This window comes from Callithrix jacchus, chromosome 8 (assembly GCF_049354715.1).
Source record: "Callithrix jacchus isolate 240 chromosome 8, calJac240_pri, whole genome shotgun sequence".
Classification (NCBI taxonomy): Eukaryota; Metazoa; Chordata; class Mammalia; order Primates; family Cebidae; genus Callithrix; species Callithrix jacchus.
In genome coordinates, this window is record NC_133509.1 from 53,659,894 (window position 1) to 53,681,934 (window position 22,041).

The following is a 22,041-nucleotide window of genomic DNA, read 5'->3' on the forward strand; positions in this document are numbered from 1 at the left end:
ATGCTGGGCATATATCCAAAGGAAAGGAATGACTTTTGGTTCCAAAGTGGTGGCACAGAAGTAAGCAGGCTTCATGGCCCCCGACAAGAGAAAAAAAAGAAAAGAAAAGAAATCAGAGATACCTGCACTCCCATGTTTCTTCTGGCACAATTCACAATAGTCAGCATATGAAATCAATTTAAGTCTCCACCAACAGATGAATGAATAAAGAAAATGTGGTACAGATACAGAGTAGAATATTATTCAGCCATCAAAAGAATGAAATCCTGTCATTTGCAGCAACATTGATAGAACTGGGTGTCACTACACTAAGTAAAATAAGCCAGGCACAGAAAGACAAGTATCACATGTGCTCAGACTCATACGTGGGAGCTACAAGTTGATCTCATGGAGGGAGATGAAAGATGATTATCAGAGGCTGGGAACGGTGGCAGGGAGAGGAAGATGAAGAGAGGTCAGTTAACAAATACAAATATATATTTATATAGAAAGATTAAGTCTAATGTTCAACAGCACAGTAGATGGTCTATAGTTATTATTTTATGCTATATTTCAAAACATCTAGAAGATTTGGGATGTTCTCTACACAAAAATTATTACTGTTGGAGGTGATGGATATCCTAATTACCCAGATTTGATCATTATTCATTGTATGCATCAAAACATCAAGTATATGCCATAAGTATGTATAATTATTATGTATAAATTGTTTAAGTGGATTAGTGGTTGCCTGCGGCTGGGTGTGGGAAGGGGAGTGACTGCAAATGGACACAAGGTTTCTTTTCTGGATGATGAAAACATTCTAAAATTAGACTGGGAAGATGTTGCATGATTTTGTGAATTTGCTAAGAAATAATTGAATTATACTCTTAAAATGAGGAAATTTTATGATATGTAAATTATATCTCAATAAAGCTGTTTTTATATATAAGCCAAAAGCTAATTGGTACAGCTATTATAGGAAACAGATGAAGCTTCCTCAAAATATTAAAAATGGAACTACCATATGATCCAGCAATCCTGCTACTGGGTATATAGCCAAAATGAAATCAGTATCTCAAAAACATACCTGCATACCTATGTTCATTGCAGCACTATTCACAATAGCCAAGATATAGAATCAACCTAAGTGTCTATCAAGGGATGAATGGGTAAAGAAAATGTGGTATCTACGCACAATGGAATATTATTTAGCCATAAAAAAGAAGGAAAGCCTGCTGTTTGCAACCATGTGGATGAACTGGGAGCAGATAGACAAAGTGAAATAAGCCAGGCACAGCAAGACAAATACTGTATGATCTCACTTATATGTGGACTAAGAGTCAAACCCATAGAAGCAGAGTGGTTGCCAGAGGCTGGAGTGTGGGGGAAATAAGGAGATGCTGGTCAAAGCGTACAAACTTTCAGTTATTAGTAAGTTCTGGAGATCTAATAAACAGCATAGTGACTATAGTTAATATTACTCTATTAAAATTTTCTAAGAGTTGATCTTACTAGTCTCACATACAGGGCAACCACATGTAATGAAGGATGTGTTCATTTAATTGGAGATCATTACATTATGTATACATATATCAAATCATTACATTGTACACCTTGAATAGACACAATTTTTATTTGTCAATTATACCTCACTAAGCTGAGAGGAAAAAAAGAAAGACACCACAAGGGTGAACTTGTGAGAGGTGGAAGGAAACTAAAGCCAAAGCCAGATCTTGAAGAATCTGTGTGGCATTCCTACCTATAGCACCAAACCTTTTATAAAGGCCTGCATGTGGGAGGGAGGTAAATAATTTTAGCCTCCCAGGCTCTACTTGCTTCAAAACATTCTTCAAAGTATTTCTAAAGTAATTTCTGGCTGGGCTCAGTGGCTCACACCTGTAATCCCAGCACTTTGGGAGGCCAAGGCTGGAGACTAGCTTGAGGCCAAGAGTTCAAGGCCAGCCTGGGCAACATAGCGAGACCCTGTCTCTACAAAAAATAATAATAATTAGCAAGGCATAGTGGCTCATGCTTTTAGTTCCAGCTACTCGCGAGGCTGACGCAGGAGGATCACTTGAGCCCAGGGGTTCTGAGGCTACAGTGAGCTATGACTGCACCACTGCACTGCAGCCTGGGCAACAGAGCAGTACTCATCAAGAGAGAGAAGGAAGAAAAGGACAGGAGATAGGGTGGGAGGAAGGGGAGAGGAGGGAAGAGAGGAGAGAGGAGGAAGAAAACAAACCCACAAGGATGAACTTGTGAGAGGTGGCAGGAGACTTCAGCCAAGGCCAGACCTTGAAAAGACTGTGTGGCAGTCCTATCTGCAGCACCAAAACCTTTATAAAGGCCTGCACATGGGAGACAGGTAAGTATTTTTTAGTATCTCAGGCTGCAATTACTTCAAAACACTCCTCACAGTATTTTTAAAGTAATTTATTAACAATTAATAGTTTGACCATGTCAGTCTAATACTTCTGGCCATTATTCCCAGAACCAAAAAGTCTAAACAAGCCTTCAAAAATCCCTTCATTAATTCCCCATTCCCTCCTCAAACAAATCTCATTATACCTTAGCCCACACTTTTCCATGTTCATCAAACCTGTCTGCCTGAAGGCAGGAGACATTTTGCCCAATTGGTTCTATATTCACATGAAACCAATTTCCTTCCCAATCTACCTAACTACACACAAATTCTCAAACTGCAGCTTTACATCCATCTCCGCCAGTGTATTTTCTATCTAAAACCCCCAAAATTATCTAATTTCTATGCAGTTTCTAGCTCATTCGCTTTCTGAATTCATCTTTCTTAAACTGAAGGTAATGGTGGAACTTTGTGAGGAATTAAGCTACTAATATTGTTTGCTGCTTCTCCAGTTTGGTGTAAGCATAACATTGTTCTTTAGGGTTCCAGCAGATTAAAGAATTGAGATATAAATAAAACAAAATGGCCTAAGGCATTAATTATTTGTACCATACATCCTCTCCTATTTCCTTCCAGACCCTGGTCCATGCATTGCTATCCCTTTTTCTTTCATCTTCAATTTCACCTCCTGTGGCTTCCTCTCCTCCATCTGCCAGGAAGCTCAAGTCTCCGGAGCCTTAAGAGGTTTTCAGTATTTCAGCTGGGTGCAGTGGCTCATGCCTGTAATCCCAGCACTTTGGTAGTTTGAGGTGTGTGAATCATGAGGTCAGGAGATCAAGACCATCCTGGCCAACATGGTAAAATCCCATCTCTACTAAAATTCAAAATATTAGGCAGGCATGGTGGCACACGCCTCTGGTCCCAGCTACTCAGGAGGCTGAGGCACGGGAATCACTTGAACCTGGGTGGTGGAGGTTGCAGTGAGCCAAGATCACGCCACTGTACTCCAGCCTGGCAACAGAGCAAGACTCGATTTCAAAAAAAGAAAAAAAAAAGAGAAAGATTTTCAGTATTTCACACATCCATGTGCACCCTTTCCTTGAACTTGTCTCTCCATGAAAGCCCTTCTGCCTTTTCTCTAACAAACTTCTTAAAACAACTAGCTGTGCCTACTCACCCTCATTTCTGCTCATTTATTCTCCAGACCTCTATACTATGGCTTCTGTGCCCATTACTCCACTGGAACTGTCCTCACCAAAGAGTGTCCTGTGCTAAAACAGCTGATGAATTTTAACATCTTCATCCTCCTTTTCTTTGTTTTGATCACTTCCTCCTTGAAACCTTTGCCTTTTTCCATTCCACTGTACTCTTCACCAAATCTCTCCTTCTGCCTCTCTCTCCTGCCCCTGCTCCTCTGCTCATTACATAAATATTGACACTCGTCAGAATATAGCTCTGTACAAATTTCCCCGAGAGGCTCTCTCACTTCCTCTTTCATTCTCATATGCATTCTACATAAGTATCTCTATCAGGCATTGGTCAGATACTTACACATACCCACCAAACTACCGGCCTGAAATCTCAAGGGCAGGGTGATGGTTAATACTAAGTATCAACTTGATTGGATCAAAGGATGTAAAGTACTGTTCCTAGGTGTGTCCGTGAGGGCGTTGCTAGAGGAGATTAACATTTGAGTTGGTGGACTGGGAAAGGCAGCCCCACCCTTAATCTGGGTGGGCACCATCCCTTGGCTGCCAGAGCATCTAGAAAAAGCAGGCAGAAGGTGGAAAGAGCAGACTAGCTCAGTCTTCTGGCCTTCATCTTTCTTCCATGCTGGATGCTTCCTGCCCCTGAACATCAGAGTCCAGCTTCTTCATCTTTGGACAATTGAGCTTACACCAGTAGTTTGCCAGGGGCTCCCAGGCCTGTGGCCACAGACTGAAGGCTGCACTGTCCAATTCCCTACCTTTGAGGCTTTGGGACTCAGACTGGCTTCCTTGCTCCTCAACTTGCAGACAGCCTATCTTAGGACTTACCTTGTGATCGTGTGAGTCAATTCTCCTTAACAAACTCCCTTTCATATATATATCTCCTATTAGTTCTGTCCCTCTAGAGAACCCTGCCTAATACAGGCAGAAACCATGTGTCTTCCTCTTTGTAGCCTCAGCAATTTAACCAGGTTCCTAGCACAATGCCCAAACACAATGTTCTTCAATAAATAGTTCTAGAAGAAACAATAAATCGGTAACCAAAAGTTAACAAACTGTTTCTATTTTAAAAATATAAACAGGCCAAGTTTAGTGGCTGACACCTGTGATCCCAACATTTTGGGAGGCTGAGGCAGGAGGACTGCCTGAGTCTGAGTTTAAGACCAGCCTGGGCAACACAGCAAGACCCCGTCTTTACCAAAATAAAAATAAAAATTAGCTGGGCATGGTTGTGTGCACTTGACCCAGCTACTTACAAGGCTGAGAAGATTAAGGGCCCAGAAGATTAAGGCTGCAGTGAGCTATGGTGGTGGCACTGCATTTCAGCCTGGGCAACAGAGGGAGACCTGTCTTAAAAATAAATTTAAAAACTGTGTGTGTATATATATGTCTGTGTGCATATATATATATATATATATATATATATATATGTAATATTAAAGATATTTTTGCTTTTATTTCCTATAAATGAATTTTATTTTACATATTTAACCATATAATAAAAACTATAATGTTCACAACTGTTCTCAGTACATTATAGTTACCTGTACAGCACATAGTTCATCAGGTCTCAGAAGCTATAAAAAATTTTAAGGTGGCCACGAGGGTCCCACGCCGCGCGCCCCGCGCCCCATCCCGTCCCGTCCCGTCCCGTCCCTCCAGCCATGAGCTCCAGGCAGTTCAACAAGGGCCCCTCGTACGGGCTGTCGGCCAAGGTCAAGAACCGGCTCCTGTCCAAGTATGACCCTCAGAAGGAGGCAGAGCTCCGAAGCTGGATCGAGGGACTCACCGGTCTCTCCATCGGCCCCAAATTCCAGAAGGGCCTGAAGGACGGGATTATCTTATGCACACTCATGAACAAGCTACAGCCAGGCTCAGTCCCCAAGATCAACCGCTCCATGCAGAACTGGCACCAGCTAGAAAATCTTTCCAACTTCATCAAGGCCATGGTCAGCTACGGCATGAACCCCGTGGACCTGTTGGAGGCCAACAACCTGTTTGAGAGCGGGAACATGACGCAGGTGCAGATGTCTCTTCTCGCCCTGGCGAAAAAGGCCAAGACTAAGGGGCTGCAGAGTGGAATGGACATCGGCGTCAAGTACTTGGAGAAGCAGGAGTGGAACTTCGACGACGCCGCCAGTGCGTCATCGGGCTGCAGATGGGCACCAACAAATGTGCCAGCCAGTCGGGCATGACCACGTACAGCACAAGGAGGCATCTCTACGACCCCAAGAACCACATCCTGCCCCTCATGGACCACTCAACCATCAGCCTCCAGATGGGCACCAACAAGTGTGCCAGCCAGGTGGGCATGACGGCTCCCGGGACGCGGCGGCCTATCTATGACACCAAACTGGGAACCGACAAGTGTGATAACTCCTCCATGTCCCTGCAGATGGGCTACACCCAGGGCGCCAACCAGAGCGGCCTGGTCTTCGGCCTGGGCCGGCAGATATACGACCCCAAGTACTGCCCATAAGGCACAGTGGCCGACGGGGCTCCCTCCGATGCTGGCGACTGCCTGGCCCCGGGGGAGGTCCCTGAATATCCCCCTTACCACCAGGAGGAGGCGGGCTACTGAGGCTGCCAGCACGCTCTCTCCCCACGTCTGGGTTTTTCTGTGATTTTATCTTTTTTGCTGTTTGTTTGAGACGGAGTTTCGCTCTTGTTGCCCAGACTGGAGTGCGATCTCGGCTCACTGCAACCTCCGCCTCCTGGGTTCAAGCAATTCTCCTGCCTCAGCCTCCTCAGTAGCTGGGACTACAGGCACACACCACAATGCCCAGCTAATTTTTTGTATTTTTCGTAGAGACGGGGTTTCACCTTGTTGACCAGGATGGTATCGATCTCTTGACCTCGTGATCCACCCGCCTCAGCCTCCCAAAGTGCTGGGATTACAGGTTTGAGCCACCGCACCCGGCCCTATGTTTTCATCTTTTTTTATTAACCTGTTGAGTGCTGCCAACCAGCCAAGGTTCTGTGAGTGGTTCCTGGGATCAGGCAGCAGGACTTTCTCCCCCTTGGTCCTTCCCAGGACTGAGCCACCGGACTGGGGGGGAAAGGGGTCAAGGCTGTATCCTGATACCTGTAGGGTTAGGGTCCCTGCTGGCACGTCCAGGCTGTGGGCCGGGCTGTGCTGGGGAGAAGAGGCCTGGGCTTGGAGGGAAGGGGTCCCCGAAGATTTCCAGTTGCTTCCTCTCTTCTCACTTTTGTCACCCGATCAGTTTGTGGTTTCTGTACCCGCTAAAGTTTCAGGAAGTAGTAACAAAAGAAAAATACTGCCCCCCCCCACCACTGCCAAGGAATGGGGCAGGGACAGTGGGGAGGGTGCTGGGCAATGAGTCCCCCGGAAAGGGGGCCTGGCCACGATGCTGAATGTCTCAGGCTCCCAAGTGGCTGGATTTCCCTCCGACCCTCAGACCTGCCCTGGGGCCTGGTGAGGAAAGTGAGGCCTGTACAAGGAAGCGGAATTCCGAGTTGTTGGGGCCAAGCCTGACCCCGTCTCCACACTACACCACGCTCCCCATAGCCTCAGTGGGTTTTTTTCAGTTGTTGCTATTGCACAGGCTGGAGTGCCATGGGGCAATCTTCACTCACAACACCTCCACCTCCTGAGCTCAACTGATTCCCCTGCCTCAGCCTCCCACGTAGCTGGGACTGCAGGTGCTCCACCACGCTGGCTAATTTTTGTATTTTTGGTAGAGACAGGGTTTCACCATGGTGGCCAGGCTGGTCTCGAACTCCTGGCCTCAGATGATCCCCCCGCCTTGGCCTCCCCAAGTGCTAGGATTACAGGCGTGAGCCACTGTGCCTGGCCCCTCAGTAGGTTTTCAGGAGCCCCAGCCCTCCTCCCCTTCTGGGCCTGACCAGTTCTACTGCTCCATCTCCTCGGGCAACACACCCCGCCAAGTACTGCACAGGGACCCTCACCCCGGGGCCTTGCTCCATGAGATCATGTGAAACCCAACTGTGGACCAAACGTAATAAAGCCTCTGTTTGTAAGAAAAAAAAAAAATTTAAGGTATTCCCCTTTAGTCCAGTGAACCAAGGCAACCCTAAATGCTACATCTGTCTGGGCATGCTGGCTCACACCTGTAATCCCAGCACTTTGGGAGGCAGAGACAGGAAGATCACTTGAGGCTAGGAGTTCATGACCAGTCTGGCCAACATGGTGAAACTCTTCCTCTATTAAAAAAAAAAATACAAAAATTAGCTGGGCATAGTGGTGTACACCTGTAATCCCAGCTACTTGGGAGACTGGGGCAGGAGAATCACTTGAACCCAGGAGGTGGAGGTTGCAGTAATCTGAGATACTACCATTGCACTCCAGCCTGGGCACAGAGTGAGACAAAAAAAAAAGAAAAAGCTACATCTACTTCATGCTGTATGACAAGCACTGCCCCAGCCTCCACATAAGAATACGAAAAATATTATTTGGCTGCTCCCACACAGGAGGCAAAAAACGTACCTACCCAATTAGGCTCACCTAAGAGGAAGCCAAACAAACAAATCAAGGTAAAAGATGGAGCTAAAGGCTACTCTCTAAGTTACAGAACCATGTGTTAATACAATACCATACATATAATGAATATAAAATAATTATACCAAGAAATTGTTCAGGAAAGAACATACTAGCACAGAGGAAAGTTTGATAAATAGAGTAAAAACATATCTTAACTGAGAGGATGCTTCTATTTCTCAGATAAATCACTCTCAACTCCATCTGGAAAGCTGGATAAGACCAAGGCCAAATATTAATTTCCTAAATACTTACCACACACAATGCACCATCTGCACCCAAGTAAGCAGAGCTCTAGAGCTCAAAAATCCATTTGCTTTCAATAGCAAGATGTATAGATTATTCAGGGTTCATGTGGCTGCAGTCACAAAAGATGTATTTTAGAACAAAATTCTGTCTGGTCTAGCTTTAGAAATAAATCTGCACCAAGGTGGATATGTAGATAACGGCAGCTCACAAACCGGTGGGGATGATATTATCTTCAATAGCAAGATAAGTCAGTCTAGCTGACACAGTGCCTCATGCCTGTAATCCCAGCAATTCGGGAGACCAAGGCAGGCAGATCATGAGGTCAGGAGATCAAGACCACCCTGGCTAACATGGTGAAACCCCATCTCTACTAAAATACAAAAAATTTGCCAGGCATAGAGGCACACATCTATAGTCCCAGCTACTCAGGAGGCTGAGGCAGAAGAATCACTTGAACCTGGGAGGTGGAGGTTTCAGTGAGCCAAGATAACGCCACTGTACTCCAGCCTGGCAGACAGAGCCAGACTCCATCTCACACACACAAAAAAAGACAAGTCAGTCTGTCTTCCACATCAAAAAGGGGGAAAAAAATCACTCCAGGTTCAAAGGTACAGAGAGAGGGAGTTGGAAGAGGCAAAGCGTTAGCAAAGACAGAAATATACCTTGCATCCTATTCCCCAAACTCTTAGAAGATGACTCCTAAATCTATCCTACTTTATCTGTCTAGATAGATGCTTGTCCATAACTGATACACCTGTAGTAACTTGGTTAGCAGAAAATGAGAAATTAAGTCTCATTCACTGCAATTTCAGTATTTCTTCCCTTTCTGAGTCAGATACCAAAATACTCAATGGCAAAAAATTACAATGATTCTCCAAAAAGATATGAAATTGCATAAATAATAAGAGTATTATGTCTTTTTTAAAAAAAAATGACTCCCAAAATAGCATAAATGGAAAAATCAAAATTAAACATGCATTTTTTATAACTATACAATCTTACCTAATTTTCTGAGATGATTGAGCTACACATGGAACCGGAACTACCCAACTATGGAAAACAGTGCGGACAATAATTTGTCAATCAATCAATGACTACACTTGAATCCCTAATAGGGCACTAAAGGAAGACACCTACATATGCCCAAGACACCAAGTTGGACAGGTCATATACCCTTGTCCACAAGGTGCTAAAGAAAAAAAAAAACAAAATAAACAACTTCAAGAACACAGAGATCCCTAAGCATCCCAATATTTATATTAGAAAATAAGACTTTTCAATCTGCATCGAATCCCACAAACTCAACTCTTCTTAACTAAGATAAATTATACCCAAGTTAAAATATCAACATTTTCTCAATTATTAGATATTCTACCCAGAAAAGTGTCTGAAAAGGCCACTGGAAGGTGCCAAATGGTTATCTTTCTACAGCTTTGCACTGGAGTGAGTACCAGACATCTTGGATAACGCCCATCTGTACAAGAATTCAATATAAAATAAGCCTGCTTTTCAGATATCATAAAGAATACTATCTAACTGACACTGCAGTATTGTCTTTTTTGTTTTAATTTTTTTTTTTTTTTTTTTTTTTTTTTTTTTTTGGGAAACGGAGTTTTGTTCTTCTTGCCCAGGCTCGAGTGTAGTGGCATGATCTCGGCTCACTGCAACCTCCACCTCCTGGGTTCAAGCGATTCTCCTGCCTCAGCTTCCCAAGTAGCTGAGATTATAGGCATGCACCACAATACCTGGCAAATTTTGTATTTTTAGTAGAGGCAGGGTTTCTCTATGTTGGTCAGGCTGGTCTTGAACTCCCGACCTCAGGTGATCTGCCCACCTCAGCCTCCCAAAGTGCTGGGATTACAGGCATCAGCCATCATGCCCAGCTAGTTTTAATTTTTAAAAAATAGAATCTATAACCTTAACTGTCAGAAAATACTACACAATCCATGCTGGTCGATATTCAAAGTATTCTATGAGGTATACTTTTTTCCCTTAACCTTTTGCCTTAGTGACTCAAGGAACTATTGAAATATATTTGGGCATAAGATTAAAATTTTTAAAAATCTAGAGAGCGACCAAATTGTGAGTGAGAAGGAAAATGTAAATCAAGTTAACTTGTTGGTTTGAACATGTAATTACATTCTATTTTAGGAATTTAGGCAATCAAGAATATCATTAAATATTTGGTACCCTATTTGCCCCTAATATGTATAAATCTACAGGCATAATCCACAATGTACAATGCTTGAAACTATAATGTACCACAGAATTATAACATCCTAGACCAAAAGGTAAAATGATAGTAACTTCATTTTAAGGAGCATTATAGAATTCTGAAAGTAAAATGAGTGATGAGGCAGAAGTCACACAAAGAAATGTTGGGGGGATGGGAATTAAAAAGAAAAGCACCATTCTGTTAAATTTCATGCATTACTTGCTTTTCCAAAATTTAACACTAATAGTTCATCTCTCTCCTAGTTACTTATGCTACCATTACCTTTGCAATGAAAGGCAGACACAGGCATGACTGCACACTTCCGTCCTAAGCATTCAGTGATGTAATGTAACTCACCTTAAGAGAAGCTACGAATAGCAATAAGCAGCTAAACCAGTAGAGATGTTTTTCATTTATTCAGCATCTTCAAATACATTCTCCAAAAATTACATTTGAGATAACTGAAGAATATATTTTTAAATTATAATTTGTTAAGTGTTAAATTTTCATTCCATTTAAAATTCCATTGTAATGCTTTCTTAAATGGAAAATGCTGGGAATAATGTAACCTTTCCGGGTAAGTGACTCCCTTGGGCTGTTATCTGTAGGGCTGTCTGCCTCCATGGTGACTAGCATTTGTAGTTATTGCATAGAGCTGTGTCTAGTTTCCCTGCTTCTCCCTTGACACTAGAGCGCCAGCTGTCGCTCCTTGCTAAAGTCAACACACCTGCCTCTACATTACCTCACCTGTCCTGCTCTAATGTGCTGGCCCTACTTTTTCCATTTCCATCACCCCGCTCCTGCAATTCCCCTCAATTTGAAATGCCCTTCTCCAACACTGCACATCTTCACCCTTGCCAGAGTAGTCTCATCAAGTTTTCCGAACTCTGTCAATCTGATAACTGCAAATATGTATTTCTGTTTAATTAATTTGCATTTCTCTTACGAGTGGGTTGAGAATCTTTTCATATGTTTAAGAGCCATTTGCATTTCATTTTCTGTGAACAGTCTGCTCATAGCCTTTGCCTGTTTTTAATAGGTTTGTTAAAACACATTATATATATTGGAAACTAGTTCTCTGTAATATGAATCACAATCCTACCTCCCCTACCCACACACACACAACCATCTATCTTTTGGCTTTGGTTATAGTGGCTTTCGCCATGCAGGAATTCATCATTTTTACATAATCAGATTTAACGGTCTTTTATATTTCTGGATTTTGTGCAATATTTTAAAACACCTTCCCTATTCTGACATTAGAAAAGAATATGTCTGTGATTTGTCTTAATATTTTTATGGTGTTTTACATTACATTTTTTGGCATATGTTGACATCATCCTGATAGGAGGTTTGAATTCCAATTTTTTCCCAGATGGTGAACTATGCTTGGACAAATACCATTTTACTGACAAATCCATCTTTTTCCCCAGTGATTGGAAATGTTCTGGAGTTTTTGGTTTTTCAAGGTTTTTTATGTCTTCACTGTCTGATGTTTAGAATTTCTGGAAAAATATCATTCAAATAAACTAGGATTAAGATAGTTTAGATATAAGGCACTGCCTTGCACCTTCTTAAAGTATAAGAATTTGTTTTACCTGTGAGCTCCTCAGAGCAGTACTGGGAACCATGTGCCCTTCTATGACTAATACACAGTAAGTGTTAATAATTGTTCTCTGAGGGCAGACACAGTGGCTCACACCTGTAATCCCAGCATTTTGGGAGGCCAAGGTGGGCAGATCACCTGAGGTTGGGAGTTCAAGACCAGCCTGACCAACATGGAGAAACCCTGTCTCTACTAAAAATATGAAAATTAACCAGGTGTGATGGTGCATGCTTGTAGTCCCAGCTAATTGGGAGGCTGAGGCAGAAGAACAGGTTGAACCTGGTGGGAGTTGGGGGGGGGGGAGGTTGCAGTGAGCCAAGGTCACTCCACTGCACTCCAGCCTGGAAAAAGAGCAAGACTCCATCTCAAAAAAAAAAAAAAGCCAAATCATGAACAAACTCCCATTCACAATTGCTACAAAGAGAATAAGATACCTAGGAATACAACTTAGAAGTAATGTGAAGGACCTCTTCAAGGAGAACTACAAACCACTGATCAAGGAAATAAGAGAGGACACAAACAGATGGAAAACATGCTCGTGGTAAGGAAGACTCAATATCATGAAAATGGCCATACTGCCCGAAGTAATTTATAGATTCAATGCTATCCCCATCAGGCTACCCAATGGTTCTTCACAGAACTGGAAAAAAAAAACACCTTAAACTTCATATGGAACCAAAAAAGAGCCCACATAGGCAAGAGAATCCTAAGCAAAAAAAAAAAAACAAAGCTAGAGGCATCACACTACCTGACATCAAACTATACTACAAGGCTACAGTAATCAAAACAGCATGGTACTGGTACCAAAACAGAGAGATGCACCAATGGAACAGAACAGAGGCCTCAGAAGAAATGCCACACATCTACAACCATCTGATCTTTGACAAACCTGACAAAAACAAGTAATGGGGAAAAGATTCCCTGTTTAATAAATGGTGTTGGGAAAACTGGCTAGCTGTATGCAGAAAGCTGAAACTGGACCCCTTCTTTACACCTTATACAAAAATTAACTCCAGATGGATTAAAGATTTAAATGTAAGACCTAACATCATAAAAACCCTAGAAGAAAACCTAGGCAAAACCATTCAGGACATAAGCATAGGCAAGGACTTCATGACTAAAACACCAAAAGCAATGGCAACAAAAGCCAAAACAGACAAATGAGATCCAATTAAACTAAAGAGCTTCTGCACAGCAGAAGAAATTATGATTAGAGTGAACCAGCAACCAACAAAATGGCAAAAATTTTTGCAATCTATCCATCTGACAAAGGGCTAACATTCAGAATCTACAAAGAACATAAACAAAGTTACAAGAAAAAATAGAAACAACCCCATCAAAAAGTGGGCAAGGCTATGAACACACACTTTACAAAAGAAGACATATATGCAGCCAACAAACATATGAAAAAAAAGCTCTTCATCACTGGTCATTTAAGAAATGCAAATCAAAACCACACTGAGATACCATCTCACGCCAGTTAGAATGCCGATCATTAAAAAATCTGGAGACAACAGATGCTGGAGAGAATGTGGAGAAACAGGAATCATTTTACACTGTTGGTGGGAGTGTAAATTAGTTCAACCATCGTGGAAGACAGTGTGGTGATTCCGCAAGGATTTAGAAATAGAAATTCCATTTGGCCCAACAATCTCATTACTGGGTATATACCCAAAGGATTATAAATTGTTCTATTATAAAGATACATGCACGCGTATGTTCACTGCGGCACTGTTCACAATAGCAAAGAATTGGAACCAACCCAAATGCCCATCAATGATAGACTGGATAAAGAAAATGTGGCACATATACACCATGGAATACTACACAGCCATAAAAAAGGATGAGTTTATGTCCTTTGCAGGGACATAGACGAAGCTAAAAACCATCATTCTCAGCAAACTGACACAAGAACAGAAAACCAAACACCACATGCTCTCACTCATAAGTGGGTGTTGAACAATGAGAACACATGGACACAGGGAGAGGAGCATCACATGCCGGGGCCTGTTGAGGGGTGGGGGGGGCTAGGGGAGGAAGAGTAGCAGGTGGGGATATTGGGGAGGGGTAACATTAAGAGAAATACCTAATGTAGATGATGGGGAGATGGATGCAGCAAACCACCATACCATGGGTATACCTATGTAACAATTCTGCATGATCCACACATGTACCCCAGAATTTAAAGTATAATTTTTTTAAAAAGTGTTCTTTGAATGAATGGTGAACTACATTGTTTAAGTCTAAACATAGGTGTCAATTCTCTCAGGATTTGAAAGAGTTCCATGGTCACTGTTGGTTAGCCACATGTATATCCCAAAGGGTAACACTGCCAAGCTTCCTTGTCTACTATAGACCTTTCTTCTTTGACAAAAAGTCCGTCAGTGTAGTCAATGTCTAGGATCTTCACTAGAGTCAATGAAAATTTAATCACAATTCGACTACATTACAACCACTATGGAAAACTGTTTTGGCAGTTTCTTATAAAATTAAGCATAAATTTATCCTAGAACCCAGCAATTCTACTCCTAGGTATTTACCTAAGAGAAATGAAAACATATAACCACAAAAAGACTTGTACATTAATGTTCACAGAAGTTTTATTTATAATATCCCAAAGTTGAAACTAAATCAGATGTTTGTCAACAGAACTAATAAACACATTGTGATACAGTCACAAGAATCACATGATGGAATGCTAGTCAGCAGGTAAAAGGGAATAAACCCCATGCAACAACACAGGTGAATCTCAAAATCATTATATTGCATGAAAAAAAAAAGCCAGATATAAATGAATACTGCATAATTCCATTTGTGCAGTCCAGGAATAGGCTAACTCATCACAGTGCTAGAAATCTGATTGCCTGGGGAGAGAGAAAAAAGGGAGAAGAGGGCCTTTCTTGTATGATAGTGGTATTTTATACCAGTAGTTTCCAAAGAGTGGTCCCTGGACCCGGCAGCATTTGGGAATTGTTACAAGGTTGAATTCTCAATCCTCACCCCAGATCTATTAAATCTGAAACTCTGAGTGGGCATAGCAATTTATGGTCCATTAAGCCTTACAGGTGTTTCTGATGCAAGCTAAATATTGAGAACCACTACTCCATAACTTGTTTGCAGAGGTGGTTACACAGGTGTACATCAGTTATCAAAGCTTATCAAACTGTTAAGATTTGAGCATTTTGTATGTAAATTATACCTCAAATTTTAAAATGCAGATGTACTTTTCAAAAAAAAAAATCTTTTTTTGAGACAAAGCCAAGCTGGAGTACAATGGTATGATCTTGGCTCACTGCAACCTCCACTTCCTGGGTTCAAGCAACTCTCCTGTCTCAGCCTCCCAAGCAGCTGGGACTATGGGCGCATGCCACCACACCCAGCTAACTTTTTTTTTAAGTAGAGACAGGATTTCACTATGTTGACCAGGATGGTCTCGATCTCTTGACCTTGTGATCTGCCTGCCTCGGCCTCCCAAAGTGCTGGGATTACAGGTGTGAGCCACCGTGCCGTTCCTCAAAATGTTATCTTTAACCAAATCTGTCTTCTCTTCCTGTTTTCCTTACCTTGATAAATCACAAAATAATTCACCTAGAGGCTTGAATAAGAAACCCTCTGGCCATGCACAGTGGCTCACTCCTGTAGTCCTGGCCCTTTGGGAGGCGCAGGTGGGTGGATTGCTTAAGGCCAGGAGTTCAAGGCCAGCCTGGCCAACATGGTGAAACCCCATGTCTGCTAAAAATACCAAAAAACTCAGCCAGGCATGGTGGCACACTTCTGTAATCCCAGGTATTCGAATGGCTGAGGAAGGAGAATCACTTGAATCTGGGAGGCAGAGGGTGCAGTAAGCCTACATAGCACCACTGCATTCCAGCCTGGATGACAGAGCGTGACCCTATCTCCAAAAAATAAAATTAAAAACCTAACAGAACTACTTCTTACACTTTTCCCCATACAGCCAATCACATCTGCTAAATTCACCTTTGAAACATGCCTCCTCTTCATTCCTATCCTCCACTTATACTCTTTCTAATCCCACCATCCTAGTTCAACAGGCACCTTCATTTTTTTTTTTTAACCTGGTCTGGTAGAGTAGCATCCATCTCTCATTTTCCAATTCATCCTCTAAACTGCTAGAGGATGAATTTCTCTATGCCATTGGTCTGCTCATCCCTTTTAGCTACTTTTTTAAAGCTCCCAGCTCCCCTCTATCTACAGCATAAAGTCTTCCATAGTGGGACACCAAAAACGTTTGGCTACCTGCTTTCAGCCCACCCTATCCGGTCTCCCCTCAAGCCACTGGTCCCCTCAGACCTGGCACCACACCAGCATCAGCAAGGTCAAGATTTTCCTAATAATCCAAGCATATTCTTGCCTCTGATTCTTCAATCAAGCTTTTTCTCATGTCTAAAATTCCATCTTCCCAACTTCCCTGCCTGGTGCAATCCTAGCTACCCCTTCTTAATATCCAGCTGAAACATCACCTCTTTTGTGAGAGTTTCCTATAATCACACCCAAGGCAGAATTAACTACTCTCTTCTCTGACCTTACATTTTCCTACTAGATAGAATGATTACCTATTTATGCCATCCTTTTTTTTTAATGCAAATTTCAGTCTTCAAGGACCTGAATGTGTGGCAGTTTTAGGTAATCTCTTCATATCACTTCCCTGTTTATGACCTTTCAACAGGTCTCTCTTGCCTACTAAACAAAGTTCAGATTCCTCGGCAGGAAGTCCAATCCAAGTCTACCTTCAGGCCCCTTAATGCCTCTTTAGCCTCTCTCACTACTTCCTACAATTCAGTCATAGCCACAGCCCTCCAAGCACCACACTCTTGAATCCCCAGACTCTACCTAGGGGCAGAGTGAGGCACCCTCCTCTCTCCACACCACTATCCACTCCCCAACTCCTCGAAAGACAGGTCATTAGGTTTAAGCACTAAGACTAAGCAACAAGGAAGGTCAGACACCAGGTAAACTGGAAAGAAAACAAGGAGGAAGTAGAGACAGAGCTGGTCCTTCTCAGCAAATGCTGGAGATATTATAAGAAGTAAAGCATGGTGTCTACCCTGGAGAAATATTTAGTGGAAACTGGAAAGACATATAAACCAATTTCTATAACACGGAATGTGACAACAGAATGAATCATATTATAGAAGAAAGGATAGACATCAAATACACAAAGAGACTCATATGCAAAAAAATGAAAGGCAGATCACGGTGAGGTTTAACCAAAAATCAAGAAGATCATTAAGCAGAAGATGCCGCAGAACTCCAACATCTGTGCAATAGTGTCTAACTACTAATTTTCTGTCGGATGACTTGCATAAGGGTGAAGGCAGGGCAAGAGTCTTCTTGGATGACCCTTCAGAGCCTCAACTTCATCATTATAAAATAAGAGACCATGATCAGATATGTAGGTTTCTTTTAGCAATAAAAATACAAATTAACAAAAGCAGAATTCTACAAACCTCTTTCAACACAGGGAGAGAGGAGAATGACTTTTGGAGATTTAAGTGTGAGGCAAAATCAAATTAATAGATGGAATTTTATATGTTACGTCTGTGAATATGACACTGAATTTTAGGATCCTGAAAATTGCAGCTTATAATGGAACTGCTGATACAACCTCAAGCAGAGCAGCAAATGCACTACCACAATCAGGTTGTTATGGTAACTAGAATACTTAGGTTAAAACGAGGAAGAGAATCTGTGTCTCTTTTGCATGTGCACATGTGTGCATGTGTGTGTCTGTGTGTGAGAGATTTTGTTGCCACTTCCACTAGAAATATTAAAAAATGTTTCATATATAACCTCAGAACTACATTCATCACTTAGCACATAAGTCTCTTATCAATTTTTTGGAATTAAAAAAAATAAAATGAGCTTCTTAAAAAAATAAAAATAAAACGAACTCTTCTGAAGGAGCACCTAACCAATGTCTATAGCTGACTCAGCTTAACATACCTCCCTAACCTCTCCAAATTAAACTAGCTATTTCCTCCTTTGTATGAGCCCTATTTTATCTTCTGTTCTATATAGCTACTTGAGTATAATATAAAGATAGTATTATTCCTTGGCATGCTTGTCTTCCCCAGTCCATATCAGCTTCTTGGAAACAGCATTTATCCCTTAGTCATGCTTATATATCCAGTTTCTCGAACGATGCACAGGTTTTGGGGGCTTAACTGTTCAACTGAGGACTAAAGTATCAATCTTTGCAAATTTTAAATATGAAGTCTTTACAGAAATATCTTAAAAATATAACTTTTTACATTTTTTATGTTTACATTTTTTACATTTTTACATGCTTTTTTACAGAAAAAAATTGTAACTATTTTACCTTATCAAATATATTTCTTGTAAAAATATTTCTTTTTCTTTTTTTTAGACAGGGTCTTGCTCTGTTGCCCAGGCTGGAGTACAGTAGTGCAAAAAAAGCTCACTGAAGCCTCGACCTCCAGGATTGTTCAAGCAATCCTCCTGTCCCAGCCTCCTGAGTAGCTGGGATTACAAGTGTGCACCACCATGCCTGGCCAATTTTTTGATATTTTATTGAGACAGAGTCTCACTATGTTGCCCAGGCTGGTCTTGAACTCCTGGGCTCACGCAATCCTTCTGCCTCAGCCTCCTAAACCTCACAGCTGTTGGGATTACAGGTGTGAGCCACCATGCCCAGCCATAAAATATATTTTGTTTCTCATTATGGGTAAGAATTTCTCTTATTACAAAAACTGATAAGTAAATGGTATGTCTCATAAGAGGAATTATTGACTAGAATTTTGATTCTTAGGGTTCTACTGTTCTAACATATTGGCTGTTAACTAGTTACAAGATCTGCAACTGGGTGCAGTTTGGGTGAATGCCAACCTCTGAGATGCTCAGCATTCTCATCTAGAAAATTAGTTGCCTGATCATCTGAGGAGAGTGTGTTCCTATGAACCACTGTAACCAAGAAATCCTTTTAGAAATTAGAGAAATGTTCCATATCAAAAACCATTCATAGATAATTTTAAAGAAATGATTCTCAACCAGATTTGGGGGGCAGAGTACAGCATATTTATTCTTAGAGTGGCTGTTTCCAACCATACCCCATACAGAAAGATTGATTCATTAATTCATTTCCTATTTCACTGGAATACTTGCACAGAGAGAAGTTATGATTGGTAAGTGTTACATGTAAGTAGCAGAAACAAGAAAAAACAAAGTAAGGTTAAAAACTGTGATGAAAAACAAAGGAATGAAGAAAAAGACCTATTTACAAAAATAACATGTAACAGTGTATTCTTCTCACATATGATTGTAAAGTATTCCATTCCTTCATATGCCTCAAGTATTTCAGAAGTTAGAATTACCAGATCCACAGCCCATTTTGTTCAATATTCTCTCTCTTGATTTCCCTTTGTCAAACCTGTTCCTCATCCAGCTTCCCCTATTTCGGCAAATTGCATCTCCAGCCACAGTTACTCAAGTCAGAGTTCTGGGGGTCATTCTCAACACTTCTCTCACCATCATACCTAGATACCTAATTCATCAGCCAACTATCATCTAAACCTCCTTATATTCCTGTAATCCATCCCTTTCTTTCCAATTATTATTACCTTAGTCTAAGGAACCATCATATTTTGCCTGGATCATAATCATAACCTCCTGCTAATTTCTAAATTTTTTAACACACTACATAGGACTCAAATCCTTTAAAAACGTAACACATCATTGAATTCCCCAGCATAAAATCTGTCTACAATTCCCCCTTATCTTCAGCATATCATATCATTATGACCAAGACTATTTTCATTTTTTCATATCCCGCTAAAATGTATATATAGCCAGGCATGAAGGCACATGCCTATAGTCCCAGCTACTTGGGAGGCCAAAACATGAGGTTAACTTGAACCCAGAAGTTTGAGGTTACACTGAACTCCAGTCTGGGCAACAGAACGATACCCTGTCTCCAAACAAAGCAAAACAAAAAAATAAACAACAACAAAAAAAAACTAAACTAACACACATCTACCATTTCTTACTCAAAGATCTACCCAAGAAATTATCCCTAATGGCTTTATTTATTACAAATCTTGGGGCTTTTTCTCTTACTATTGTCTTTCAAGGTATTTATAAAACTGTTAAATGAGAATTACCACAACTCTTAGAGGATCCCCAAAATTCTTGCATTCCAAGAACTAATGGTTAAGTCCTGTAATTGTCTTCTGGGTCAGACAAATGGCTATTCACAAAGGTACCCAAGGCTATTTACATATTTCAGCTCTTTATTAAGGTTTTTAAAACAGATTTTAAGGTACTACTAACTTTGTCAAAATATTTTTTGAATCTAAAGTATAACCCACTTATTTCTATTTGCCCATATATTTATTTCTAAAACCAAGCTACCTTTTCTTCAGTAATTATTCACTAAGCATTCAAGATTTCCACTGTTTTTTAAATGTCAGTACAGTATTCTATTGGATGTATTCACCTGAGCCCCTATTGGGGTCTGCTTAGATTATTTGTACTTGTTCACAAATATAAATAATGCTAGTTAGCATCCTTACAAAAACATCATGGCATAGGGGTTAAGAGCACAGAATGCTTAGTTTGGATCCTGGTTCTGTCACTCATCAGCTCTCTCTATCTTGTGCCAATTACTTGACTTCCACGTGCCTTCAGGAATTCTATACTTTTAAAAACAGGTCCACCATCCAGAAAGTCACTAATCCACAGCTGTCAGAAATTCCTCTGGAACATGTGCTACAGATAAGAGGCTAACGAGCTGCCAGGCTTTCTACAGCATCACTGTGGATGTTGAAAATGTTTGCTTATTGAGCAGAAGATTCAAGATGGCGCTGTAGGAGCAGTTCAGGATTGCAGCTCCCAGTGAAAGTGCAGAGGGTGAGTAGATGCCACATTTCCAGACAGATCTTTATTGTCCACAGACTAGGAGATTCCTAGGCAGAGGAGCCCCATGGGTCGCCAGCGCGGCTGTTTTGGCCGGCGCAGCTGTTTCGGCTGGCGCTGCAGCGCAGCAGCTCTCCATACAAAATACACTGGTCTGGTTGCCCTGTTAAACTGGCAATTGGAGATCCAGGAAGGCAGATTAGCACATTCATCTGATTAAACAGGACTGAAACATAAAGCCAGGCCAGGAGATTCCCGGGAAGCGACGTTGTTTCAGCCGGCGCAGTGGGTCACTGCATGGGAAATCACACAGATCCCGGTGCCCTTTCAGCAGGCAACTGGAACACCTGGGAGAGAGTCAACTGTTCAACTTAAAAAAAAAAAAAAAGGCTCTGAGGCAGGGAGCCAGGTGATCAGGCTCAGCGGATCCCATGCCCACAAAAACAAACAAACAAAAACAACAGCAACTGGAAACGCTCAGGGTTAGGAGTTTCACGGCAAGCACAGCTAAACCTGGGACAGTCCAGCTCTTTGGGGAAAGGGCTTCCGCCATTACCGAGGCACTCCACCCCTACAGAGGTAGTCTGCAATTGCTGATGCAGCCTGCCGTTGCCAAGGCAACCCACCATAACAGAAACAGTCCACCATTACAGAGGCGGGCCACCATTGCCAAGGCAGTTCTAACCACACCTATATAAATAGAAATGCAGGGAAATACACACGGCAGCAGGGCAGACTCCAAAGCAGCTTAGCAAAGCCTCTGCAGGCAGACAGTGACTAGGCTGCCTCCTTGCTGGGCAGGACAGCTCTGAAAAAAAAAAAAAAAGGCAGGAGTACAATGGATACTCATAAATAAAGCCCTAACTCCCTGCGACAGAGCACCTGGGCAAAAAAAAGGAGGTTTATGAGTTCTGCTGCAGCAGACTTAAACGTACCTGCCTAGCAGTCCTGAATGAACAATGGAGTCACAGCTCAGCACTTGAGCTCCTATAAAGTACAGACCATCTC

General features: G+C 41.8%; 1 protein-coding gene and 1 pseudogene across 2 annotated transcripts in view; one reads left to right on the forward strand and one right to left on the reverse strand.

Moving 5' to 3' along the window:
• AVEN (apoptosis and caspase activation inhibitor) overlaps positions 1 to 22,041 on the reverse strand; it is a 188,856-nt gene that overhangs the window by 80,140 nt on the left and 86,675 nt on the right. The window lies entirely within an intron of this gene.
• LOC100403939 (calponin-2 pseudogene) lies at positions 5,217 to 6,195 on the forward strand (annotated as a pseudogene).